This window comes from Thamnophis sirtalis, unplaced genomic scaffold (genome assembly GCF_051295495.1).
Source record: "Thamnophis sirtalis isolate CommonGarterSnake01/CBP01778 unplaced genomic scaffold, rThaSir2_p1.2 scaffold_12, whole genome shotgun sequence".
Taxonomy (NCBI): Eukaryota; Metazoa; Chordata; class Lepidosauria; order Squamata; family Natricidae; genus Thamnophis; species Thamnophis sirtalis.
Window position 1 is genome coordinate 21,107,103 of NW_028261392.1, and position 24,693 is coordinate 21,131,795.

At 43.8% G+C, this 24,693-nt stretch overlaps 1 long non-coding RNA gene across 2 annotated transcripts in view; it reads left to right on the forward strand.

Moving 5' to 3' along the window:
- LOC148043268 (uncharacterized) overlaps positions 1-24,693 on the forward strand; it is a 126,029-nt gene that overhangs the window by 69,940 nt on the left and 31,396 nt on the right. The window contains exon 3 of one of the 2 annotated variants that reach the window (XR_015698177.1): positions 14,149-14,348. The exons of the other annotated variant lie outside the window; for it this stretch is intronic. This is a non-coding gene — a long non-coding RNA (uncharacterized LOC148043268). Of the gene's footprint in view, positions 1-14,148; positions 14,349-24,693 lie in introns of those variants that run through there. 2 annotated transcript variants of the gene reach the window in all.

Sequence of the window (24,693 nt, forward strand, 5' to 3'; positions counted from 1 at the left end):
CTCCTGTTCAACATATATATGAAACCACTGGGCGAGATCATCTGTGGTTTTGGGGTATGGTATCATCAATATGCTGATGATATCCAACTTTCATCTCTACCCCAAGCCACCCAAACGATGCCCTTGACCTGATGTCCCGATGCCTGGAGGCTGTGCAGATCTGGATGGGGGGGAACAGGCTCAAGCTCAATCCCTTCAAGACTGAGTGGCTGTGATTTCCGTCATCCCAATTTGTGCATCTTGTTCCATCTTTGATGATAGGGGGAGAAAATTTAGCCCCCTCAGAGAGGGCCCAGAATCTGGGCGTCCTCCTGGATACACGGCTTAGTTTAGAAGAACACCTGACAGCCGTGACCAGGGGGGCCTTTTACCAGGTTCACCTGGTATGTCAGTTGCGCCCCTTCCTGGATCAGGATGCTCTGTGCACAGTCACTCATGCCCTCATCCTTTCTCGCCTGGACTACTGCAACACTCTTTACATGGGGCTGCCTTTGAAGAGCACCGGGAGGCTTCAGCTGGTCCAGAATGTGGCCACATAGGTTATCATGGGAGTACCTAGGTGCTCCGACTCTTGGACACCGGCTGCAAAATTCCCTGACAAGGTTGCTCTCTACTTGGGGACCATAAACTACATGTGTTAATTATGTTTTTATCGTTAGGGTCAGGGTGGTCATATTTGTCAGGTTGTCATCTTAGAGTTGAAGTTTGGATGCAATGGTGAAATCCATTGTCCAATGTCCAGAAGAACATACTGCCATTGTTGTGGCTTTCTCAAGGGCAAAACATTTATTTCTGCCCTTTAAGTTAGCTACATTTTCACAGAATTAAACTTTACATTCTTCATCACAGGATTGCCTTGCAACAGGAAAGGAAATGGCAATGTTCATGTATTTATACACATACAATTATTCATGAAATCCATAGGATCATGAAGAATCAGGCATGACTTAGAAATTGAGCAGCAGCAAGAACAATTATTCAGGGATTGCTTATTTCCCAAAGGAAATAAGGCTTACTGTACCATACAATAAAAATATGGCAGTTAAGGAACATCAATACCCAAAATCTTGAAGATGAAAAATGTACTTAAACTCAAGAGTTTGGAGGCACTCCTTATCTCAAGAGAGATGATGATCCCAGTCTTTGGTATTTAGAGTTATATCAAGAATGGATCTGGTGTGACTTCAAGAGACAATTTCCTATACTCCTAAAAGTGCTTTTTCAAGAGGCAACTGGACTTTCTGGTTTTTCTTTGAAGATGTTTCACTTCTTATCCAAAAAGGTTCTTCAGCTCTGAGAAGCAAAACATTTTCAAAGTAAAACCAGAAAGTCCAGTTGCCTCTTGAAAAAGCATCTTTTGGACAACCATGACCTGGATGGCTGAGAATCTCCATAGACATTTCCTATGATCTTTAGCCTGTTTTCTAAATCTTCCAAATGAGATAAAATCAGTCTGTACTTTTTGGAAATGTGGGATTTTCCCTCTGTCCATGGAAATTTTCTATCTTCCAGTTCATGGTTCTACCAAAGGCAGAGGTCATATTCAGCAAGTTCTGACCAGTTCTGGAAAACTGGTAGCAGAAATTTTGAGTAGTTCGGAGAACCGGTAAATACCACCTCTGACTGGCCCCACCCCCATCTATTCTCTGCCTCCCGAGTCCCAGCTGAATCAGGAGGGAATGGGGATTTTGCAGTAACCATCCCCTGCCACACTCACCAAGCCACGCCTACCAAGGCACACCCACAGAACTGGCAGTAAACAATTTCTGAACCCCACCACTTCCCAAAGGTATTATTTCCAAAAGGCACCTGGGCAATCCAGTTGCCTTTTTTGAAATAGCACTTTTGGAAGTAGCTATCTGTTCTCTGGAACAGGAGAAAGAATATGTGAGAAAGAACTGTCTTTAAGAAAAAGACAGAAAAACAACTATTTTGTTCCAGTCCTTTCTTTGCTTGTTCTGGCCTGAAGTTGGGTGGGCATTGAGTAAAAAAAAAAAATTCTACCACATAGAAGAGTGATAGTACATAGCTGTTTCAGTATCACCCATAGTTAAGACCAGATACAATGCTTAGGTTGGGAAGCCAGGGCTACAACTGCTAGGGAACAAGCAGAGCACCTACTGGAGTTCTATGGTTGTTGTAGAACCAACTCTATTCATTGCAAATCTGTCTGATCCTGTGCTTGGTGTAGTTTCTCTATTGCTGTATATGGCCAAGATTCCTTTGCAGTGAGCCAGAGGTAGTGTTCAGCCAGTTCTGACCAGTGCTGGTGAACTGGTAGTAAAATTTTTGATTAGTTCGGAGAACCAGCAAATACCACCTCTGGCTGGCCTCGCCCCCATCTATTCTCTGCATCCCGAGTCCCAGCTGATCGGAATCCCAGTTGATCAGCTGGGTCTTCTTCAGTTGCCCTGCACAGGAAAATGGACTTGGAAAGCAGGTTAGTGGGGTAGGGAGGGAATAGGAATTTTACAACATCCTTGTCTTGGAGTAGGGTGGAAATTGAGATTTTACAGTATCCTTCTCCCAGGAGTGGGGATGGAATAGGGATTTTGCAGTATCCTTCTGCTGCCATGCCCACCAAGCCATGCCCACAAAACCAGTACTAAAAAAAAAATTGAATCCCGCCACTGCACTGGATCAACCATATTGTCTCATATTAACAATATATGTATGGTAAAGCTTTCTAAATGGGTCTGAAAATTACTTTAATTCTTTCTGAATAGATTCTTCCTGAGTTCTCATTTGGTTATTGCTTTGGTTTATAATTAATGTGTCATCTCCTGTCCTTCAGACAGGGGCTGTTAGGCTTGTATGTGATTAGTAATTTTGAGTATTTATTAATTTCCTTTTGTATCTTCTTTGAGATTTCTTAATTCCCTGAATTAATAATCATGAAGGCAGTGTTTTGCTGAAGTCAATCAAATACCTTGCCAATTTTCACACTAGTGTGATCTGATTGGATGTTGATAATTATCTGACCTTGCCAGTAAACCGAAACCAAAAGACTTTGACAGATAATTTCCTTAGAGCTGAGTTGAAACCGATCACTCTAGGTAAGATGCTGCATCTGCCCTGATTTAAATGGGGAGATCTGTCTCTCTCCTTAAACTCACCATTTCAGTGGTCTTTAAATGCACCTGGAAGTACCGTGTTTTCCCAAAAATATGGCTTACCTTGAAACTAAGTCCTACCTTGATTTTTACACATGCACCCAATATAAACCCTATCCCCAAAGTAAGCACCAATTAAGACCCCACTCACTCAAGGGTGCACGGGTAAAAATTAAGCCAGGGTGGGGATGAGGGGGTGGAGCTACTACTTACACCCCAACACCTGCCTTGCCGGCCCATTTCTTCTGCAGCCATCAAACTTGGCAAAGCTTTCCGGAAGGCCTCTGCAGCCGATAACAGAGCTCCAGATTGATATGGATAAAAAAACCCAGGTCCCTGGGAAGAATTTTTTTTTTTTTAAATGAACAATTTCAGGTTTTCAAAAGAAAATTCTTGAAGCTGGCAGTAGGCACACGTGGAAGGAAGATTCAAAAGAAAATCAACCCAAATACAAACATGGACAGTAGATCAAGATTCAGGGTGGAATTTTAGCCTCAGGAATGGTCATGGATTCTTTTTTAAAAAATCAGGTCCTTAGGAAGAAAAATTCTGATGCCAATAGTAAGCAGAAGTTGGAAGGATGTGAGAAAAAGTTCCAATCCAAACCTAAAAAGAGATGAGATTTGGGGTGAAATTGTTTGGTTTAGAAACGCTCTTGGAGTCTCGTTTTAAAAATCACCCAATTCCATTCATGTAATTCTCCCTGGCATAATTAACAGGCAGCTGCTGTGACCTTCCTGCTTCACCCTGTCTCCTGGGTTAAGAATCTCTTCTTCAACAGTGCTGCTTCCTTTCCTCCATATTCCTGTCTCCCCGTCCTAAAATCTGGAATCTCCAATTCGAATCTCTTGTACCTCCAGTGCAATATTCCACTGTGTTTTGTTAACAAGCTACCGCTTGTCAAACCACAGCTGGCGAAGGGACATCTAGTGACAGAATGGTGACTGAGAAAAGGGCAGAGCGCACAAGAATCCCTGTCCCATCCCACACAAACACATAAAACCACACATACATGCATAAAAACACACACACACATAGTACAAGTTGAGTGTGTTTATTTCACACAACCAATCCTGTAGTGGTTCCTCATGGCAAATGCGGTTTCCATGGGTTCAAGGCACACCGGCGAAGATTCCAGCAGGTTCAAGGCACGATAAAGGCAGCTTGGCTTCAATGGATTCAAGGCACGATGAAGGTGACACGACTCCAGCAGGTCCAAGGCATGGCGAAGGCAACTTGGCATCAATGGATTCAAGGCATGGCGAAGGCAACTTGGCATCAATGGATTCAAGGCATGGCGAAGGCAACTTGGCATCAATGGATTCAAGGCATGGCGAAGGCAACATGATTCCAGCAGGTTCAAGGCTCTCACTTTGCCCCTCCTCTCCCCTCTCCCCTTCTTCTTCATCATTCTTCAATCTGGCTTCACCGTTCTCCTCTCATTTCCCCTCGCATTCCCCATCCATCTACCTTCTCCCTCCCCCTCCCCTTCCCCCTCCATCCCTTTTTTCTTCCCCCTCCCCTTCTTCCCCTTCTCCCCTCCCTCTCCTTCCCCCTCCCTCCATTCCCCCCTCCCCCCCTTCCCCATCATCCCCCAACATAGCTGCAACATCTGTCACCCCATTGATTCCCAGGTTGATTCGGCTGATCTGGCTGGCTAAGGCAGGTGTCCCCTTCCTCCATCACCGCTCCATTTTTTGTCCCTTCCAAAGCTGCATCTTAGTGGAAGAGTCCATCCCAGGTAGGAGTATAGCGATCTTCGGTCAAGGGTCAAGGGTATACGATAGCTGCGCTCCTCTGGTAGAACCTCCAGACAAACATGCCACTTGGAAGGGATCTTCATTCTGGCCATTGACCCCCTCCCTTGCCTTCCCCTCTCCCCTCCTTTCCCATCCCCCCATCCTCCCCATCCTCCCCTCCCCTTCATTCTGACCATTGACCCCCTCCCTTGCCTTCCCCTCTCCCCTCCTTTCCCATCCTCCCATCCTCCCCATCCTCCCCTCCCCTTCATTCTGACCATTGTCCCCCTCCCTTGCCTTCCCCTCTCCCCTCCTTTCCCATCCCCCCATCCTCCCCATCCTCCCCTCCCCTTCATTCTGACCATTGACCCCCTCCCTTGCCTTCCCCTCTCCCCTCCTTCCCCATCCCCCCATCCTCCCCATCCTCCCCTCCCCTTCATTCTGACCATTGTCCCCCTCCCTTGCCTTCCCCCTCCCCTCCTTTCCCATCCCCCATCCCCCCATCCTCCCCTTCATTCTGACCATTGACCCCCTCCCTTGTCTTCCCCCTCCCCTCCTTCCCCACCATCCCCTGCAACATCTGTCACCCCATTGATTGCCAGGGTTGATTCGGCTGATCTGGCTGGCTAAGGCGGGTGTCCCCGTCCTCCCTCACCGCTCCATTTTTTGTCCCTTCCAAAGCTACATGCTCAGTGGAAGAGTCCATCCCAGGTAGGAGTATAGGGTATACGATAGCTGCGCTCCCCTGGTAGAACCTCCAGACAAACATGCCACTTGGAAGGGATCTTCATTCTGACCATTGACCCCCTCCCTTGCCTTCCCCTCTCCCCTCCTTTCCCATCCCCCCATCCTCCCCATCCTCCCCTCCCCTTCATTCTGACCATTGACCCCCTCCCTTGCCTTCCCCTCTCCCCTCCTTTCCCATCCCCCATCCTCCCCATCCTCCCCTCCCCTTCATTCTGACCATTGACCCCCTCCCTTGCCTTCCCCTCTCCCCACCTTCCCCCACCATCCCCTGCAACATCTGTCACCCCATTGATTGCCAGGGTTGATTCGGCTGATCTGGCTGGCTAAGGCGGGTGTCCCCGTCCTCCCTCACCGCTCCATTTTTTGTCCCTTCCAAAGCTGCATGCTCAGTGAGAGAGTCCATCCCAGGTAGGAGTATAGGGTATACGATAGCTGCGCTCCCCTGGTAGAACCTCCAGACAAACATGCCACTTGGAAGGGATCTTCATTCTGACCATTGTCCCCCTCCCTTGTCTTCCCCCTCCCCTCCTTCCCCACCATCCCCTGCAACATCTGTCACCCCATTGATTGCCAGGGTTGATTCGGCTGATCTGGCTGGCTAAGGCGGGTGTCCCCGTCCTCCCTCACCGCTCCATTTTTTGTCCCTTCCAAAGCTGCATGCTCAGTGAGAGAGTCCATCCCAGGTAGGAGTATAGGGTATACGATAGCTGCGCTCCCCTGGTAGAACCTCCAGACAAACATGCCACTTGGAAGGGATCTTCATTCTGACCATTGACCCCCTCCCTTGTCTTCCCCCTCCCCTCCTTCCCCACCATCCCCTGCAACATCTGTCACCCCATTGATTGCCAGGGTTGATTCGGCTGATCTGGCTGGCTAAGGCGGGTGTCCCCGTCCTCCCTCACCGCTCCATTTTTTGTCCCTTCCAAAGCTACATGCTCAGTGGAAGAGTCCATCCCAGGTAGGAATATAGGGTATACGATAGCTGCGCTCCCCTGGTAGAACCTCCAGACAAACATGCCACTTGGAAGGGATCTTCATTCTGACCATTGACCCCCTCCCTTGCCTTCCCCTCTCCCCTCCTTTCCCATCCCCCCATCCTCCCCATCCTCCCCTCCCCTTCATTCTGACCATTGACCCCCTCCCTTGCCTTCCCCTCTCCCCTCCTTTCCCATCCCCCATCCTCCCCATCCTCCCCTCCCCTTCATTCTGACCATTGACCCCCTCCCTTGCCTTCCCCTCTCCCCACCTTCCCCCACCATCCCCTGCAACATCTGTCACCCCATTGATTGCCAGGGTTGATTCGGCTGATCTGGCTGGCTAAGGCGGGTGTCCCCGTCCTCCCTCACCGCTCCATTTTTTGTCCCTTCCAAAGCTGCATGCTCAGTGAGAGAGTCCATCCCAGGTAGGAGTATAGGGTATACGATAGCTGCGCTCCCCTGGTAGAACCTCCAGACAAACATGCCACTTGGAAGGGATCTTCATTCTGACCATTGTCCCCCTCCCTTGTCTTCCCCCTCCCCTCCTTCCCCACCATCCCCTGCAACATCTGTCACCCCATTGATTGCCAGGGTTGATTCGGCTGATCTGGCTGGCTAAGGCGGGTGTCCCCGTCCTCCCTCACCGCTCCATTTTTTGTCCCTTCCAAAGCTGCATGCTCAGTGAGAGAGTCCATCCCAGGTAGGAGTATAGGGTATACGATAGCTGCGCTCCCCTGGTAGAACCTCCAGACAAACATGCCACTTGGAAGGGATCTTCATTCTGACCATTGACCCCCTCCCTTGTCTTCCCCCTCCCCTCCTTCCCCACCATCCCCTGCAACATCTGTCACCCCATTGATTGCCAGGGTTGATTCGGCTGATCTGGCTGGCTAAGGCGGGTGTCCCCGTCCTCCCTCACCGCTCCATTTTTTGTCCCTTCCAAAGCTACATGCTCAGTGGAAGAGTCCATCCCAGGTAGGAATATAGGGTATACGATAGCTGCGCTCCCCTGGTAGAACCTCCAGACAAACATGCCACTTGGAAGGGATCTTCATTCTGACCATTGACCCCTCCCTTGCCTTCCCCTCTCCCCTCCTTTCCCACCTTCCCCATCCTCCCCCATCCTCCCCTCCCCTTCATTCTGACCATTGTCCCCCTCCCTTGCCTTCCCCCTCCCCTCCTTCCCCACCATCCCCTGCAACATCTGTCACCCCATTGATTGCCAAGGTTGATTCGGCTGATCTGGCTGGCTAAGGCGGGTATCCCCATCTTCCCTCATCGCTCCATTTTTTGTCCCTTCCAAAGCTGCATGCTCAGTGGAAGAGGCCATCCCAGGTAGGAGTATAGGGTATACGATAGCTGCGCTCCCCTGGTAGAACCTCCAGACAAACATGCCACTTGGAAGGGATCTTCATTGTGACCATTGACCCCCTCCCTTGGCTTCCCCTCTCCCCTCCTTCCCCACCATCCCCTGCAACATCTGTCACCCCATTGATTGCCAGGGTTGATTCGGCTGATCTGGCTGGCTAAGGTGGGTATCCCCATCCTCCCTCACCGCTCCATTTTTGTCTCTTCCAAAGCTCCAGCTCAGTGGAAGAGTCCATCCCAGGTAGGAGTATAGTGATCTTCGGTCAAGGGTCAAGGGTATACGATATCTGCGCTCTTCTGGTAGAACCTCCAGTCAAACATGCCACTTGGAAGGGATCTTCATTCAGACCATGGTCTCCATACCTTGGTTTCCTCTCTCCCCTCCTTCCCCATCTTCTCCTAATATGGCTTATCCAGGGTTTATTCTGATGATCTTGCTGACTAGATGGGTGGCCTCTTCCTCCCTCCCTCCCCACCCCCTACCCTAGATAGGAGTAAAGTGATTTTTGGCCAAGGATCAAGATTATACGATAGGTGTGCTTCCTTGCTAGAACCTCCAGACAAACATGCCTCTTTGAAGGCATCTTCATTCAGATAACTGAGCATATCTGCATGGATGAAATGAGAAAGCCATAAGAATTCCCAAGTTAATGCAAGACCATCCTTTCACCTCCTCCTCCCCTTCCAACTTTTCTTCTCCCTCCCCTTCCCTATCTTGTCTGCCCCATCCTTTCCTCTCTCCCCTCCTAATTGCAGTCCCCTACACTCAATTCAATCTTCCAACATATACTCAATATCATTCCTCCTTCCATTCCCCCTCCCAGTTCTCTTCTCTCCCTCCCCCTACTTCTCCATTTTAATTCCTACATCTCCATGCCACCTACCCTCTTCCTCTCTCTCCCTCTACCCTGTCCTCTCCCTCCACCCTGTCCGTCTCCTCCTATCCTCTCTAGCCCCATCCCCCTTGTCCTCATCTTCCCCCTCCCAGTTCTGCTCCCACTTTCTATCCACCTCCCCTCTCTATCTCCCTTGCTCACTTTCTGCTTCCCCTCCCTAGTCCCAACCCTCACCCCAAATCTAAACCCGGTCACAACCACCACCCTCATCCTAAAATAACCCTCACTCAAAAACAAAAACTAACCCTCTTACCCTCACTCTTTATCTAACTTTAACTCAAATTGTTACCCTTACTCTCGGATAGTTGGCTATAAAAAGAAGGAAAGTTTCCCAGAGTCCAGGAGCCTTGATGAAGGTCAACCACCTTTTTGAAAGTCTTCACTCTTATCACTGTTAACTGACAGTAACTGACAGTTTAGCCTGCAGGGATGAAGTCATAAAGGCGTTAGAATTCCCAAGCCATCTTTCCCCCTCCTCTTCCCCCTCCCCCCTTCCCCCTCCTTCCCTCTCCCCCTAGCACACAGAAACCATTGCCTTCCCCTCTTCTCTTTTTCCCCTTTCCTCAATTCCCTCCTAATTTCAGACCCCTCCCTTCAATTCCCTCCCCCACCATATACCCATCCCTCTCCTGATTCCACCTGCCCTCCATCTTCTCTTCTCCTTTCTTTCCCTATCTATTTCCTTTCTTAACTCCTCCATCTCCATCCCCTCTCCATGTACCCACAGTCCATCTCCCCCATCCTCTCTAACCCCTCCCCTTCTCCATCCTTCTCCCATTTTCTATCTGCCTCTCTTCTCTATCTCCCTTACTCACTTTTTGCTTCCCTCCCTAGTCCCAACCCATCAGCCAAAACCTATCCTAAATTAACCCTCATTCTAAAACTAAACTTTCACTCTTTTATCTAACTGTAACTTTAATCCTCACCTTACTCTCTGGTAGTTGGCTATAAAAAGGAAAGTTTCTCAGAGTCCAGAAGAACCATCTACCTTTTTGAAGTGCCTCACTCTTATAACTGTTAACTGACAGTAACTGACAGTTTAGCCTGCAGGGATGAAGTCATAAAGGCATTAGAATTCCCAAGCCATCTTTCCCCCTCCTCTTCCCCCTTCTTCCCCTTCCCCCTCCTTCCCCCTCCCCCTAGTACACACAAACCATTGCCTTCCCCCTCTTCTCTTTTTCCCCTTTCCTCAATTCCCTCCTAATTTCAGACCCCTCCCTTCAATTCCCTCCCCCACCATATACCCCTCCCTATCCTGATTCCACCTGCCCTCCATCTTCTCTTCTCCTTTCTTTCCCTATCTATTTCCTTTCTTAACCCCTCCATCTCCATCCCCTCTCCATGTACCCACAGTCCATCTCCCCCATCCTCTCTAACCCCTCCCCTTCTCCATCCTTCTCCCATTTTCTATCTGCCTCTCTTCTCTATCTCCCTTACTCACTTTTTGCTTCCCTCCCTAGTCCCAACCCATCAGCCAAAACCTATCCTAAATTAACCCTCATTCTAAAACTAAACTTTCACTCTTTTTATCTAACTGTAACTTTAATCCTCACCTTACTCTCTGGTAGTTGGCTATAAAAACGAAAGTTTCTCAGAGTCCAGAAGAACCATCTACCTTTTTGAAGTGCCTCACTCTTATAACTGTTAACTGACAGTAACTGACAGTTTAGCCTGCAGGGATGAAGTCATAAAGGCATTATAATTCCCAAGCTGATGAAAGCTCATCATTCCCCCCCTCCTCCTCCCCCCTCCCACACTTATATCCTATCATAAATTTAAGGCCTTTTATTACAGTAACAAACTGCTACTGAGCATTAAAAAGTTGTCAGGGTGAAAGTAATTTTTTTTGCCAATATTAGGAAACCATATTTTCAAGTTTGTTCTCATTGGAAATATAGAGCAATATTGATTATTATTCTAAATATATGGCATCTCTATTTGCTGCCTATAGATTTTGAAACAGCCACCAGTTGATATAATAGAAGCTAAATAAAAAGGAGAGACAGGAAGAATAAGCGAGTCCTCCTATGTTATTTCAACTCTTGTTCCTGATACATTAATATCTTCTGGGCAAAGCCTCTATGAATAACCCTTTCCCATATCCCACAAATAAATGAGATTATGCAAAATGGGATTAGCACTGTAACTGTTCACATGATGGATTTAGCCAACAAACTTAGACTTAATATTGATACATTATTAATTTGATTTGATTAATTAAATGAAGTAAAGGCTACGGTTATGAAATACCTAGGGGAAATTTAGGGATTCAGTAATAGATGTTTTGAAGCTAAAACCAGACATATGGTTAGAACAATGAAAAAAATATGACATAATTAGTTTACTGCTTTAAAGGCTCATGTTTTCGTAGTCAAATTTAGTTAAGAAATTTAAGAAAACTGGAAGTACAAGTCCCACTTTTGAAAGCTGGCTAGGTGACTTTGGGCCAGTCATTTTCTCCCAGTCAAACCTACCTCATAGGATTGTTGTTCTGAGGAAAAGAAGGGAAGAGAAGGGAAGAATATTAGGTTTGTTTGACTCCTTGCATTATTTATAAAAATAATAAAAATAGGATAAAAATAATTTAAAAATAATTAAAACCTCTGTTAAGTTGAACTAATACTGTGTCTAATGAAACACAAACTAATTGTAACCAGCAGATACATTTGAAAAGTCACCAATCCATTAATTCTACCTCAACTTCTTTGAGCTTTTAAGCATCACAAATGATTATAATTTAGAACAAGAAAAAAATGGTGTTAGAGTAATAATCATACAGTTAGGAAAAGTACAGAAGATGAAGTACTGCAAAAATTGCGTGCTTCCTCTGTTATTTATGGAGTGGTTATTAAAATCTACAAGCTCATTTATGATTAAATATTTTTATTGTTTTCATGGTTCAGAAACTGATGGAATATAACAACAGTAATTTTAAGTGTGTTTACAGTGAAAACAACTCCCCCAAACAGTTGAAAATTTATTTTATTTATTTTACTTATTCATTTATTTCAAAATTTTATGTAGCTGCCTACTCACTCACAGCAACTCTAGATGGCTTACAAACGTCCAAACAGAAGGATTTAGAGTCCCCCAGTATTCAGGCAAGGAGGAGGTACTCTCATTGACAAAAGAAGCATTCAGAATTACTCAGAATTAAATTCTTAGCAAGTCTTGTGATGAGCAAACTAAACATGATGGCGAACCAATGGCACACTCTCTGTGGGCACACACACACTGTTGCCCCAGCTCACCCATCTGGTTGTTGGGTTTCCGAGGCATGCATGTGCACTGGCCAACTGGGTGTTGGGTTTCCGGCAGTCTGGTACATACTCCCCTTCCAATTTGGGAACTCTGTGCCTAAACGGTTCACCATCATTGATATAAGTGATGGGATATGCAGTTGAATTGTTGGGAGACATTAGGCTCCTAACCACTTAATTCTGCAGGCTTGGTATGATGCCTTTCCGCTCTCTTCCAATAACACTTGCCTAACTTGTATAAGTATAATCTTTGTCATTGTACTTAAATACAATGGTACGTTATGAAGCTGAGAATCTTGTCAAGAGAAAGGTGTCAATTGAAATACAACTCAATTAATGGAGTTGAATATTGAATACACCATGAGGATTTCAAGAGGCAACTGGACTTCCTTGTTTTTTCTTCCAAGACGTTTTGCTTCTCATCCAAGAAGCTTCTTCAGCTCTGACAGGATAGTGAAGAAGCTTCTTGGATGAGACGTGAAAGATCTTCCCCCCGAAAAAGGAAGTTCAGTTTTCTCCTGAAAAAGCACCTTTGGGACAACCATGACCTGGATGACTAAGAATCTCTACAGATTTTCACCATGAGTATGGTAATAATTTTCTATTGACATCTCCTGTTCAGAAACTATGATAAGTTGGAATACATAAAATGGCCTTCAGTGGTACTTCATTGACATGAGCCTAAACCTAGAACAAAAAAGTTGTGTAGATATCCCTCTGGCTTTTACTAACCATAAAGAGTTGCTCTGCTGTCACAAATGGAACTGAAACAGATTTATCAGAGAGAGGGGTGGGAAAAATAACCTTGAAAACACGTGGTATTCAGTCCATACTATGTTTTCTAATCTTCTGAGCAGGAATATCCTGTGTTGGATGGGATGGATGTAAAACAAGGAAGCCTAGTGTCCTCAACTGTGTGACCATTTGAGGTTTGTATTTCAGTTCTTTGTATATAAAATGGGGAAAACATCTGATTGCTCTTACGGAATAATTTTGTTTTTAAAATTTCCTCCTTCAGCAGAACTGACATTAGCATTTTTGGATAGTGGGGGGAATGCATTCATCACAGTATAATAAGCCAGCCAACTTTGAGAAATGGTGAGGGAATTTTGTCATTCATCTCTCCCAACTTACCAATTGGTTACAAAGTACGGTATGTGATTTATGAAAGGCTTGCACGCCAAATTGTTTTTGATGTTGATGGTATGTAAATGAAAGGGGAGGGGAAGGAGGGAGAGAAATCAATAACTAAATACAATTTGCCATTGGTATGTGATTGTCAATCTCCCCTCCCTATGCCAATTACTTTTCATGTACAGCAACCTTTGTTAATATGTTAAATAACCGGAGCATTAATTTTAATTAATTAAACCAAAAGAAAAGTTGGTCTGGAACATTATTTAAGTTTCCTGATGAGAAGAACATGCCTGAAATCAAACTGATCTGTGGCAGTGATGCTAAAAATTGTGGCATGAGAAGATGATCAAAGGCCTGCTCAAGTAGTGGCATTCAATTTTTTTTTACTATCAGCTCTGTGGGTGTGGCTTGGTGGGTGTGGCAGGGGAAGGATAGTGCAAAATCCCCGTTCCTTCCCCACTTCTGGGGGAAGGATACTGCAAAATCCCCGTTCCCTCCCCACTCCTGGGGGACAGATACTGCAAAATCCCTGTTCCCTCCTCACTCCTGGGGAAAGGATACTGCAAAATCCCCATTCCCTCCCCACTCCTGGGGGAAGGATACTGCAAAATCCCTGTTCCCTCCTGATCCAACTAATCTGCTTTCCAGCTCCTTTCTCCTGTGCAGGGCAACAAAAGAAGACCCAGCCTGGGAGGCTGGGAGGCAGCAATAGCCTGACCATGCTGATCAGCTGGGAGACTGGGAGGCAGTGAAGGCAGGGCCAGTGTCAGGCCTGCATTTAGATTCCTTTTAGAATTTTGGCCTGCCACACTTTTTCTTATTTCATTATGCTGTTTCTTTAAGTATAATCAATGGGAGGGGGGATTAGGAGGAGTAGGATTTTGGAATGTATTTTTTTCATTCTTCACTAGAAGCCAAGGTCATCCTTTGTTCTCCACACCAGTGCACCTGACCGGAAGAAGCTGGGCATGGACGCCAGCGTGGAAGAAGGAGATTGGACCATGTGATGGATTGTGGGTGTGGGGACAAGATCATGAACTTTTAAATGGGTGGGATTCTGATGTAACTTCCAGAGTTGGGATCCTTACAGCTATGTGCCAATATGCCTGCTTTATTAAATTGGAACTTTAAGCATAGTTTTGCCTTCGATTCTGATTTGATTCTACATGGTATTTGGAACACTTACAGCCAGTCTATTTGCCAGTTCTCTCAACTACTCAATATTTCCACTACCGATTCGCCCAAACCTGTCAGAACTGGCTGAACACCACCTCTGGCCTGGTCTCTTTATAAGGTGTATCACATCCTATAACATATATACAGATAATCTTTGACTTACAATGGTTTATTTAGTCACCATTCAAAGTTATAACGACACTCAAAAAAGTGACTTATGACCATTTTTTCCACTGTTACAACTTCTGCAGCATCCCCATGACCATGTGATCAAAATTCAGATGGTTGGCTATGGGTGCATACTTATAACCATCACTGTGTCCCTAGGTCAAGTGATTCCCTTTTGCGGCCTTCCGACAAGCAAAGTCAATGGAGAAGCCAGGTCCACTTAACAACCGGGTTACTAACTTGTCAACTGCAGCGATTCACTCAACAACTCAGGCAAGAAAGGCGAAACTCATTTTACAGACGTCTCGCTTAACAATGGAAATGTTAGGCTCAACTGTGGTCATACGTCGATTGTGCCTGTTCAGTTCTCCACATAAAGTACATTGCCGCCATCAGAATGCTAAATCTGTGTTTCCCATCACGAAGTTGCATTTGAAATTTTAGGTTAATCAACTGGTTCTGGTTCACTTTTGTTTAAAGTTATTTACAAGTAGTCCTCGACTTACGTGGCCACTGAAGCTTGAGCCCAATGTTGCTAAGCATTGTTAAGTGAGTTTATATAACAATAGCAATAGCAGTTAGACTTATATACCGCTTCATAGGGCTCTCTCTAAGCGGTTTACAGAGTCAGCATATCGCCCCCACAGTCTGGGTCCTCATTTCACCCATCTTGGAAGGATGGAAGGCTGAGTCAACCTTGAGCCGGTGAGATTAGAACCGCTGAACTGCAGACAACAGTCAGCTGAAGTGGCCTGCAGTACTGCACCCTAACCACTGCGCCACCAATGATATACATCAGTGTCCCCTCTATAATCTACCTCAATCAGTCCCACTAAGTATGAAAAATGGTCATAAGTTCCTTTTCTTTGCTGTTGTAGGTTTGGTCACTAAATGAACAGCTGTAAATATAGGACTACCTCAGTGGTGGGTTTCAAAAATTGTTCGAACCTACTCTGTGGGTGTGGTCTCCTTTGTGGGAGTGGCTTGCCACCCATGTGACTGGATGGGAGTGGCTTGCCGCCCATGTGACCGGATATGAAGATGCCGATGACACTTGTCAGAACCACCTTAAATTACCTCACACACAGCACTGGAATGCATAAGAATATGATTTAAACTTGTTTTTTAAAAGGCATATTTGGTTTGCGTTAAAACAACTTCAACACACACAATGTTCTGATTGTACCACAAACGCAGTAGTCATCTTTAGCTTTCACAGAGGCACTGAGTTTTATAAATATGAGCATGATAGTGTAGAATAATCATAACCAAGCACCAGTGGTGGGTTTCAAAATTTTTTAGAACCTCTTCTGTAGGTGTGGCCTGCTTTCCAGGTCCACTGATGGAACCTCTTCTAACCGGTTCAGTAGATTTGATGAACCGGTTTTACTGAATAGGTGCGAACTGGTAGGAACCCACCTCTGGACTACCTGTATGTTTATATCCTGTCTTTCCACCACAAGCTCAAGATATCATCTTCAGCACTCCCTCCCACTTTTTCCTGAGAGCAGCTCCGTGAGGTAAGTTGAACTGAGGGAGAGAAACTGGTTCAAAGTTACTCATGGAGATTTGGTGGCAAAGGGTGGACAGATGGCACCACCAGTCTTATACAACACAAGAATTGCCTCACCAAGCTCACCAAATACTAAGAATGGTATTTCTACATGGGGCAGCCTTTGAAGAGTATTCGGAGACTACAACTCATCCAGAATGCAGCCGCACGAGCAATTGTGGGTGCACCTCGGTACACCCACGTTACACCTATCCTCCGCAAGCTGCACTGGTTACCGATCGGTCTCCGGATACGCTTCAAAGTGCTAGTCGTAACTTATAAAGCCCTTCATGGTATTGGACCTGGGTACTTGAGAGACCGCCTGCTGCCAATTACCTCCCACAGACCCGTTAGATCGCACAGGGTCGGCCTCCTCAGGGTTCCGTCTACCAGCCAATGCTATCTGGCTACCACCCAGGGGAGGGCCTTCTCTGTTGCAGCTCGGGCCTTTGGAATGAACTCGGACCCTCACCCCTCTCCAGGCCTTCCGGAAAGCCGTCAAAACCTGGCTTTGCCGGCAGGCCTGGGGTTGATGAGTTCCCCTCCCCTCTCGACTTGTATGGCTGTATGACTCTTGTGTATTTTAATTACGTGTATTGTGTTTGTATCCCCTTTCCCCTTTTGAGTTGTTCGCCACCCTGAGTCCCTCCCGGAGAAGGGCGGCATACAAATAAATTAAATCTTAATCTTAATCTTAAATCTTAATCTTAATCTTAATTTCTACCATTCAATTGAATTCATGTCTGTTGTGGGGGCGACCATATTCCATAAATGTCCAGCCATCTTAATCCCCTTAGTGTGTCTTATAATAACATTATTCTTAAGGAACTGATTTGGGGTGACTATTTAATATCATATGATGTTTTTTGGGATCTTGACTGTATTTTAGAATTAATTTAATGGCTCTGCCTTGTTATGAATTCTCCCAAATATGCTGAGCAACAAATTATCGGTTTCCTTCTTTCGTATCCTGTATTGTTTGACAAAGTCTTGGAAGTGCTTTGGTTTGCCATTTGAGTCAAAATATCACAGCATTTAGAAAACGCTAATGATGGTTTTAAAGACAGCCACAGCAGGGTCTGATTTTCAGATAGTTTAGAGGCTGATAGTGGAACTGGTAAGTGGAAAGCTAAAGATCAGCTCAGTTGGGAAAATTAAATTATGGCAGAATTATCCACTTCATAGGAGCTGGGGGAATTTACCAGACTGTTCTGAATCATTGCAACCTGGCCCCTGGGCTGAAGCCACTGAGTAAAGAATGAGATGGAGAAAAGTACCAGAGAAAGATGATGATGATGATGATGATGATGATGATGATGATGATGATGATGATGATGATGATGATGATGATGATGATATTTACTTGGTATCAAACGTCTACTTAAAACCCAAGTTTTGTAACTATAACATTATTATGGCATTACTGTTACAGATAATTCTAAAAGATATTAGAGACCATTGCAACCACTAATTCCATTAGGGGAATCGTTTCTTTTGCTCTAAGAAGCAAGCAATGAATTGCTAGGCCACAAAATAGATGGTGCCCTTTAGGTGATAAAAGAAAGACAAGAACAAGATAAAATCAAAGTAGGAACATGTGCCTGAGTTTTGCATTTGCAATGGGAGGCATTTACTGCTGAACAAAATTGTTTGTTCCTACCTTCCAAAAATGACTTCCTGTGTCTAGATGTGTCATGATTTGATTTGATTTGATTTGATTAAGTTTGTATGCCACCCTATTCCCGAGAGACTCAGGGCGGCTAACAATAAAAAGGGAGGGGATACAAAAAAACAAAACAAAAAAACAACAACAACAATTTAAAATTCTACAACAGCCGTAACCTCGAATGGGGCTGGATAGTTCAACAGCCCCAGGCCTGCCGGAACAGCCAGGTCTTAACTGCTTTGCAGAAGGCCGGAAGGGTAGTAAGGGTCCGAGTTATGTAAGAGTATCCTTAGGAAATCTGTTATAAACTGGCAACAGAATAGGATAGGATAGGATAGGATAGGATAGGATAGGATAGGATAGGATAGGATAGGATAGGATAGGATAGAATAACAGAATTGGAAGGGACCTTGGAGGTCTTCTAGTCCAACACCTTGCTTAGGCAAGATACCCTACTGTATATTACTTCAGACAAATGGTTATCCAATTTCTTTTTAAAAACTTCCAGTGTTGGAGCATTTACAGCTTCTGGAGGCAAGTGGTTCCACTGTTTAATTGTTCTAACTGTCAGGAAATTTATCCTTAGTTCTAGATTGGTTCTCTCCTTGATTAGTTTCCATCCATTGTTTCTTGTCCTGCCCTCAGGTGCTTTGGAGAATATCTTGACTCCCTCTTCTTTGTGGCAGCCCCTAAGATATTGGAACACTGCTATCATGTCTCCCCTAGTCCTTCTTTTCATTAAACTAGACATACCCAGTTCCTACAACCATTCTTCATATGTTTTAGCCTCCAGTCCCCTAATCATCTTTTTTGCTCTTCTCTGCACTCTTTCTAGGGTCTCCACATCTTTTTTACATCGTGGTCACCAAAACTGGATGCAGTATTCCAAGTATTGCCTTACCAAGGCATTATGAAGTGGTATTAACAGTTCACGTGATCTTGATTCTGTCTCTGTTTATGCAGCCTAGAACTGTGTTGGCTTTTTTGGAGGCTGCTGCACACTGCTGGATCATATTTAAATGGTTGCCCACTAGGACTCCGAGATCCCTCTCACATTTACTACTATTGAGCAAAGTACCACTCATATTGTACCTGTGCATTTTTGTTTTTCGTGCCTAAATGGAGAACCTTACTTTTTTCACCACTGAATTTCATTTTGTTAGATAGCACCCAATGTTCAAGTCTGTCAAGATCCTTCTGTATCTTAAGCCTGTCTTCTGGTGTGTTGGCTATTCCTGCCAGCTTGGTGTCGTCTGCAAATTTGATGAGTTCCCTATCTATCCCCTTGTCCAAATCATTGATGAAGATGTTGGAGAGTAATGGGCCTAAAACTTTAATATACCTCTTGTGCAAATCATAAGACCATTCAATCTTGTTTTTCGCAAGTTCCCTCTTCATTCTGCTGATAATTTCCCTAAGCAGGCTAGGGCTCTGTTTTCAAACACATTTTCTCAAACCCCTCCTGAGAAGTCTTTCTTCACAGTTCTTTTAGTTGTTCTGGATATTAGGGAAAGCAGGCAGCATGTGTGACTGTTTCACCTTCTCGATGTCAGTAATATCTGAGAACGGTAAAAAAAAGAGCAGAAGCAGCTGTAAAACACAGGTAGGAGCAAGCTTCACAAAGCAAAATTTATAGTCTCAGCATTAGAGGAATTTATAGCATATGGTTCCGATCATTGCCAAGTAGATTTAAGTCCACTTTTGCAAAAATTTCCAAGGCCTGTGAAGCACAGAGCCGCTCAGCGAAGATTATTCATGGCTTATGTGCTGCCATGTAGCAATTTGAATTAAAAAAAATGTTTTAAAAAGATTCATGTCAGGAATAATAATGATTATGAATATATTTTGCTATTGAAGCTGCTGAGCAGCTTATTACTAAATCAAGGATAAAAGGAATGCTACATTATCACTGAAGCCTAAATTGACCATGTCTTAAATGGTTATATACATCTGTGTTTGTTTTATGTTTGTGTATGTGTATTTGTATACAGCGTTAGGTAATATGGTGGAACTGAAAGTTACAAATATTCAGCCAGCCAAGCTGCTCACAGTTGCTTGCTGTGGAATACATGGAGTTCATTGCATGACATGTTTATTTAGTGAACAAAAAACAGCAAAGCAAACTAGTGCCTAAAGAAGAGAGATGTGAAAAGGCTTTAGGAAGTGAGAAATAATTATTGCCATGGATCAGGAATACCAAAACTTTTGCACCAAACCTACTCACAGACACTCAATAATTGTTCTTATAGTGCTGAAGCAGACCATTCTGCTCCATATCTTCAAAACTTTCTTTTGTTTTCTGAGAAAGAAGCTGTCAAACCATTGTCCCTGCTTCCTGCCATAATTCTTTCCCTGGAGCCCAGTGCTCTCATAGGAAGTCAAGGATTTGAACTCAGTAGAGTTCTTTATTACAGATACAAACAACAGGAGTGAAATATGGAAGGGCAGAATCTGGAGGCAACTTAACACGGAAAATGTGTTTCAGAAGATGGTTGGGAAACCCCTTATATACTTTTTGCATGATGCAGGACAGGAGTGGGTTCCGGCAGTTGCTACTGCCAGTTTGCTCATGGCCGCTCTGTGCATGTGCAGAAGAAAAAAACAAGAAATTGGCGCCTATGGTGCTGCCGGGAGAACCTGTTTGGGGCATGGCAGGCCTTGGTTGCTTGGTATCTATTTAGATTTACAACCCCCGGTATGCCCAAATATGGGAGGAAGATCACTACTTCCATTCTCTGTCCTTCGGCTCATCAAGAGACCATCCAGACAGAAACCCAATATTTTTACTGTTGCCTTTGTTACATTTGTGTTGTATTTGTGCTGATAAATAAATAAAGAGAGACTAGCACAGGTTCTAATCCCAGTAAGGGTATGGCTAGCTGATGAGAGCTAAATAGCTTGAAATAGATCTATACTAGTCTCCCTTTATTTACACCTCTGACTGGCCCCGCCCCCATCTATTCTCTGCCTCCCAAGTCCCAGCTGATCGGGAGGAAGTGAAGATTTTGCAATAACCTTCCCTTGGAGTGGGTAGGGAATGGAGATTTTACAGTATCCTTCCCCTGCCACACCCACCAAGCCAGGCTCACCAAAGCACACCCACAGAACTGATAGTTAAAATTTTTTGAACCCCACCACTGCCCAAAGCTGATCGGGAGGGAATGGGAATTTTGCCCTAACCTTTCCCTGCAGTGGGGCGGGAATGGAGATTTTACAGTATCTTTCCCCTGCTGTGCCCACCAAGCCACGCCCACCAAACCACACCCACAGAACCGGTAGTAAAAAAAAATGAATCCCACCACTGGATTAAAGGTGACATGATAACTGTTTTGCAATACTTGAAAGGCTGTCACAGGGTGGAGGGGGTAAATTTATTCTCCAGAGAACCTGAGGGTAGGACAAAAAGGAAGGGTGGAAGCTCCTCAGATGGAGATCCAACCTGGAACTAAGCAGGAATTTCCTGAGAGTGAGGACAATTAATCTGTGGAATATCTTGCAACCTGAAGATGTGGGTGCTCCATCACTGGAAATTTTCAACAGAAGATTGGGCCACCATTTCTCCAGGATAGAATAAGAATGGCTATCCTGGGTAGAGGGTGGACGGGAAGACCTCCAATGTCCCTTCTAACCAGTTGTGGGATTCAGCCAGTTCGCACCTACCCGGGAGAACCGGTTGTTAACTTTCTAAGCACTTCGGAGAACCGGTTGATAGAAGAAATCTCCTTTTGTTTTTTTCCACTTTACAGGGCTGATCCCTGTAAAGGAAAGCAGGAAGGAAACATTCTGGTGTTGTTTCTAGCCTAATCTTCATTGTCTTGCTTATAGAAACTGCCTCTCTAGTTAACACTTATTACATTGTAACAGTTGATGCAAAGCGCCCATTGACGTGAGTGACATTGAGTTGGCCACACCCACCCAGTCACATGACCACCTAGCCATGCCTACGCAACTGGTCATTAAGGCAGAGAACCGGTTGTTAAATTATTTGAATCCCACCACTGCTTCTAACCCTATTAATTTATTATAATAAGTGCCAAAATCAACAGATTGCCACTTTCAGAGCCCTTTCCCATCCCATGATTTGCTAACTTTCAGAATGACTGAATTTACGCAGAAAATAACCCCAGCAAATTAGACTAAATATTGAAAAATCTGTGGATTGATTCATGTGAAACAAGAATTGCTCAGCTGGAAAATTTGGATAAGCAGTGTGTTACAGATGGACACAATTTTGGAATCAAATATAGATTTTCAGGAGGAAATGGCCCATTTATGTATCACCATTATCAAAAAATAATTTATTATTTCTCAACATTCCATATCAAGGAAAACTAGTCTTCACTGCAACAGCTGTCACAGAAAAAAATGTATAGGAGATTTTTTTTTGTCCCCTCTCTGGGAGCAGCATAAACACTTGAAATTTAAACTGTTTATTTTGGGGGGTTTTGATGTTCATTCAGCCAAAAAGAAATGTCAGTCCAATTATTATAAGATAGTCATTTCAATATCATATTTGGCATTTATCATAGCAAGTGGAATTTCTGGAATGGAAAGCAAAGAGGATAATAATCCTTCCAGAACTTTCAGTAGTAAAGATTTTCAGTGCAGCTCGTTTGAGGGCTAAATAAAAAGTGATTGGTCTTTCTTTTTTTTCATTTTCCAGTTTTGTTTTGTTTTTACTATTTACTGGATAGAATGGAGGACTCCAATATTAACCTCTCTCTTCTGTTTTATTAATTAGATTGCAATGGGTCCAAAATATTGGGCACATCAATAATAACTCAAATATTAGGCACATCAATAATAATCTCTTTCTGCCTTTATCAAAAGACGGAAATAATTTTCCAGCTTATTATTGTCCAAACTGTTTATTATTGTAGGTATCATCAGCAAACTGTACACCAAAACAAGGGTCTCCAACTTTGGCAACTTTAAGACTTGTGGACTCCCAGAATTCCTCAGCCAGCAAAACTTAAAGTTATCCACAAGTCTTAAAATTGCCAAGATTGGACACACCTGCACCCAAAAACTAACTACAAAGTAGTTGGACAGATCGGGAACAGAACAAATTCTTGCGGGGAACAGGCTAGCTTTAGGGTTCATCACTTCCCCCGCCCCAGATCATCTTTTTATCCTGCAACATCTGGCAGAGAAATATATAGCAAGGGCAGGAACTGTTTTATATGCTGCTTTTATTGACTTTAGGTCTACCTTTGATTTCATATTGAGAGTTAGGATGTGAAATAAATTCCCTGATATACAGACATCTATTACTCTTGCCAATTCCATCATAGCTAGGTGCCTATTTCTCTTGAAATACAAGCTTCATGAAAAATTCAAAGTTGAAAATTCATTTTACTCCACAAGGGCATTTAACTAAAGCAACCGGTTAAAGGCAATATTTCTGCCCATAGGGTTGACTGAGAATAGCAGATACTGTAGTTTGAGTAATATCCCCTTGAGAAGTTGCACTTTTATGGGTTCTATGTGGAAGTTATCAAATTCCTTGGGTATGGACAGGGCAAAAAGATACAACATTCTTGGTTATATGGTAGACAGAGAACTGCTCAGGGATGTTTCCTTAGTAACTGATCTTTGTCAGTCAGGCCTGTGGGATATTTAAATTGTCCAGAAAATATGTCTGACAAACATATATAGTGTGATTTGAAAATCTGCTAGAAGTATAGTGTTTAAAATTTATAGTGGAACAAGTAGTAAACATTCCAGTAGGATTTTTGTTCAATACTGGTGATTAGTTGTTTTAATAAAAGTACTACATACATCAATAATCATAATCCAAGTGCAAATTATATGGGTATATTATAAGTACATTTAACATATTTTTTTAGCAATCACTTAAATCATTAGGACTATACATCTTAATGAATTATTAGATTCCTGTAGATTGTACAGTCGTAAATCGTAATACTATTTCACCTAAATTAAATTCTTTTTTGTGAGAAATAATGCAAGATTATACCGCAAACCTGTGTTCAGTTTGAATATTATTCACACCGATTTTCAATCTCTGGCTTAATTATTTTTTAACATCTCAATCCTTACCTGAAAGGAGAAATATGTGTACTGTTTCTATTGTGATATCCAACCATGTTCCAAGAACACCATCAATTGATACAAGAAAAAAGTCATCCCATATTTTTAGGTAGTAGTTTAATATCTTTGCATTAAATTTTATAACAATGGGAGAGCTGACATTAAGAACAGGGCTTTTCTCATGGTAGGGAGACCATCAATCAAATAAATAATCTCATTATTGGGGTCTTTAGGTTTAAAATGCTTGATTTTTTTTTTACACCACCCAAAGAATTTTGTAGAGAGTAATCTAAAACCTAATGAATAATTACTGGTTAAGTGGCAGATTGGGATACATAAAAAATTAACTCTACTCTCTCCCCCATTCCTTATCCAGAGAGCTCCTTCATTCCTCAAATATAGCAGTTTGCCACCCTTGAATTTACTCTGAAGTGCTCCCAGAGCCATTTAGTATGCAATGGCTGAAGCAGCTGGCATGTCCAAAGCCGTGTCCCCTTCATATAATATAAACGACTTAGCCAACCTTTCTTTCAAGTTTTATTTTGCTAGCAGCACATGCATGACTTTGTTTTGATTATCCAGTGGCCATTCTTCTCGTCCTTTGAGCCAGTACCTACAAGTGCAGAAGAGTACATATGCATTCCCAAAGCTACCATCCTCTCTCACATTTCCCATTTGAGCCCTAGGGATATTAATGCTAAAATGCATTGAAATGAAGCATCACGGAAGGCTTGTTTTGTGATGCCTCCCTAGGAGTTTGTCTCAGTTCTGGACAATAGATGAGAATTCTCCAGTAAGTGATCCATGCAGCATGAGAAAAGTTAATTGGCTGGAGGAAAT